The sequence below is a fragment of the Canis lupus genome, chromosome 31 (assembly GCF_003254725.2).
Source record: "Canis lupus dingo isolate Sandy chromosome 31, ASM325472v2, whole genome shotgun sequence".
Taxonomy (NCBI): domain Eukaryota; kingdom Metazoa; phylum Chordata; class Mammalia; order Carnivora; family Canidae; genus Canis; species Canis lupus.
In genome coordinates this window covers 36954573-36958871 of record NC_064273.1, presented here as the reverse complement: position 1 = coordinate 36958871, position 4299 = coordinate 36954573, and positions in this window count along the sequence as shown.

Below are 4299 nucleotides of genomic sequence, written 5' to 3'. Positions count from 1 at the left end.
TCCGCTCTCCCCACTGCCCCGCCCCTGAGCCTGTGTCCGTGGGCCACTCTGATTTGCCCTGGGGTCGGGGGTCGGGGGTCGGGGCGCGGAGAGCAGACTACAGTAAATCACGGGAAAGGATTTTGAAGTCAATACATTTGTTTTCGAAAGCACGTAGCACGTAGCACGCGTGGGCGCTTCTGTCTCCAGCAGCTCCTCCCCGCTCAGCCTTTTATGGGACTGTCATCATCACCCCCGCTGACAATGAGCGATTTCCTCCCTGGGAATATCACAAGGGCTGCGCTCCCTGCCCGGACCCCTTGGCTCCACATTCCTCCCTGAGTCACAGCCCGAGGCCGTTCGCGAGGAGGGAGCAGCTGCAGGGCCGCACATCTGCGAGTCATTTGAACATTTTATGAATAATAAAAACTATCCATTACGCAGACTTATACATTATATATTAACCCGATACCTCTACGATTATACTACCCGCGGTCTCCTTCGTCGGACGCATTTTTTCCTAATGACACTCTGACTCCAACAATAAATCCGAATATCTAAAACGTTGCTCTCCGGTAACACGACATAAAATTTCCGACTCTCTGTGTTGTCAGCTCTTTAGGAACGACAACCATAAATTACAGCAGTCACTGAAAAGACAAGAGAGACATGGAAACCCCCAGAATGCTAAAAGCGTGGGAGGAGAATTATGGTTTTAGGTTAAATAACCAAAAGACTGGAAAAAAAATACAGGGGACATTAAAAGGATGCTGAAAAGTCAGCCTTAAACACAGTCCAAGCAGCGTGAGCTCTGTGAGCGGACCTCGGGCTGCGCATGACCTCAGTTTGCAAGTGGGGGTCTGGGGACGCCGTCAGGATGCTTTAAGGACCCTGGGCCCAGTGCCAAGGGACGAAGGGTGGACACACCAGGGTGGACACACCGAGAGGCAGGAGGAAGAAAAGGAGCTGCTTTAAGTACCAAGGCAGGGGGGCTCCTCCCGCAGGAGCATCTCGCTGGGAGCGGCGTGGAAAGGCGCCTCTCGGGTCCTTCCTGCACGTGGGTCTCGGACAGGACGTCAGGCCCCGGGGCCTGAGTCCGTTTTCAGGGACGCCTTGTCTCCCTTTCTTGTTCTCATAAACTCTATCATTACCATTTTCTTGCTCAGAAACAGCTTTTAGGGGCACCTGGGTGGTTCAGCAGTTGAGTGTCTGCCTTCAGCTCAGGTCATGATCCTGGGTCCTGGGATCGAGTCCCGCATCAGGCTTCTCTGCATGGAGCCTGCTTCTCCCTCAGCCTGTGTCTCTGCCTCTCTCTCTGTGTCTCTCATGAATGAATAAATAAAATCTTAAAAAAAGAAAACAGCTTTTGGTGGCATGAAGCTATGCCTATTGCCATGCGTGAGGCCTACATTTTTATTTCCAGAACATCCTTTCTCTACTGCTTTCTCTCTTGTTCCAGCAGCAGTGACTTGCCATATGTTCCAGGGAAGATGGGGTTTCATGTTGGCTTGCCCCGGCTGGCTCGGAGCTGAGGAGGGTATATTTTAAGCCCCGTACTCAAAAATAAAAGCTTTGGCAAGGCTTCCAACAAACTGAAAACATCAAGATGTACTTGTAACCTGGGCTCTGATTAGTTTGGATTTTGAGAGATTTCTAAACCAGTGCTTCAAAGAAAGAGAGAAAGGGTAGTGGGTGCCAACATGGTGGGATTGGTCCTGCCCCCGGGGCCCGGGCTGGTGTCCTCAGTCACAGGACACTCCCATCAAGGGGGTCCAGCTGGTGGCCAGGCCTTGACTGCCGAGGACAGTGCAGAGAAACCTCCCTCTTCTCCTCCCACCTTTGTCCCTTTCGTGCGTCTGCAAACTGCCGGCTGCCTGTCTGAGACGCTAGACTGGCACGGCTGCCCCGGGCTATGTTCAGTGTCCCGATTTGTCCCACCGGGCCACAGGAGAGACATGTCATCCTCTTTGGGTAAGAAGAGCTGCTTCTTCACGGAGTCCAACAGCCCGCCTTCTGGCCTCTCCACCCGCAGAGGCCGAGGAGGGGGTTCGTTGCCAACATTCCTGTTTCATTCCCAACGTGACTTAGGTTTATAGTCCATTTGCAGGCGCCCAACCCGGTGCAGACGGGAGGTATCTGCAGGGTGCTGCAGGGCAGCAGAGACTGCGCGTGGCCCACGGCATGGGCTGTGCCTTCCGGAGCAGCTGATGCTCTGGAGGGCCCACCCTCTCGCTGGGCGGCAGGCAGCCCTTTCACCCACCTGGCAGCCTACCTGGCCGCGTGGGCCCAGACACGTGCACGCTTCCAGGGCAGTGCCCGTAGTCAGGGCCCCTGACCCCACGGCGGAGCCCTCTTCCCTGGTCTCACATATGCATTTCCTTCTCTCCTTTTTTTTTTTTTTTTTAAAGATTTTATTTATTTATTCATGAGAGACACAGAGAGAGGCAGAGACACAGGCAGAGGGAGAAGCAGGGTCCCAGTGGGGAGCCCAACGCAGGACTCGATCCCAGGACCCCGAGGTCACGCCCTGAGCTGAGGGCAGACGCTCAACTGCTGAGCCACCCGGGTGCCCCTCACATATGTATTTCTGCTGAGAACAAGACATGGTGTTACCCGCGGACGTTCCGGCCCGTGTCGGGGTGCTGTGCATCCGGGGCCGGGGCGTGGGGCAGCGGTCACAGGTGGCTGTGCCTCTTGCACATCCTGCCGGGGCGCGGGAGGGGAGTCCTCAGGCAGCGGGACAGTTCCTCGGCCACAGGACTCCAGGAGCATTCAATATTTGCAAAAGCCAAAAGCAGGCCGGGAACGCCAGGCCGGGGGCATCTTCCGCGATCTTCACCACGAGGAAGGACGCGGCGCTGTGCCCGCTGACCGGGTCTCCGCTGCGTATTTGCTGCGACTTCACGGAGACAGACAGAGAGGCCTGCTGACCCCGGGCAGATCAAGGTAACACCCTCAAGACCCCGGATGTTCTGTGGGTTCTCCAGCCTCGTGGGGAAGACACGGGCGTTCATTTCTGCCGACTGAGGATTGAATGCCATAAATCCACACTCACTTCCTATGGGGGCCATCCTGTCCGCTGTCACTTGCCAACCGCGTCCGTGTGAGCAAGCAGGACACTTACTCCCGCCCAGTGGGGCACTCCCATGGGGCCACAAGCTTCAGCCCCCACTGGGGCGCCGTGGGGTCCAGGCAAGGCTTCGCCCGGTCGCTGGTGTCAAATTTGCAAAAGGAAGACATCTGGGTCCCAACTGCTACTGACCACAGCCTCTCTCCACCCCAGCCTGCTCTGTCCCGTGCCTGGTCAGGGGACCAGGGGTGGCTGGGGGCCCGCTGACCTGCCCGCCCCGGGGGTACACAGTCTGGGCAGGTGGTGCCGCGCTGCTGGTCCGGCGTGGGAACGGCTTCAACCACAGCCCTGCTTCCCACGGAGCCGACGCGCCAGGCGCTCGGGTGTGAAGGCGGTGACCAGAGGGGATATGTGGCTCGGGCTCGTGTGCCATCACGGACACGGCTGTGACCACGTACGTGACCAAGAGTGCGCGGCACGGCTAGGAGTGCGCGGCCTGGCCACAAACGTGATGTGACCGGGTCCTGCGACGCTTGGCAGTAGCCGGGCGGGGGAGGGGGGGTAGTGTGCGGGTCCTGAAGCACATGGAACAGAAGCTACTGGGTGCAAAATCCTGTTAAATCATGAAAAGTCCTATGAGCGGGCTTAGTTCCCGTCTGTACGAACAGAATTCTCTGGCGAGGACGGACTCCGTGACGCAGCAGATGCGGTTAAACGCGGCCCTTACTTTCCCTCTTTTCAGGGGATGCTGTGAAAGAGTTTACCAGAACCCGTGCGTTTGGAGCAGCACTACGCACAGCCGAGACTTCGGTGTGGGGTCACATGTTTATGAACCTGAACTACCAAAACCAAACTTCGATCAGCCGTGCCGGAGGAGCGATGGCGTCATCTTTACATCTGGCAAAACAGCCGCGATCGTCGTGTGAAGAAGCAATCAAGAAGGACGCAGCCCGGGGCTCCGGGGGCTCCGGGGGCTCCGTCCCTTAAGTGTCTGACTCTTGATTTCGGTTCAGGTCGTGAGCTCGAGGCCCGCGTCCGCCTCCAGGCTCAATAGGGGGAGCCTGCTTGGGATTCTCTCTCCCCCTCCCTCTGCCTCTCCCCCCATCTTGTGTGCTCTCTCTCCCTCTCTCAAATGAATACATCTTTTTTTTTTTTTTTTAAGTATACAGCCCAACATCATTTTTTATTTTTGAGCAAGTGTGTGCCTGCATGTGTTGGGGAGGGGCGGAGGGCGAGGGAGAGAGAGAATC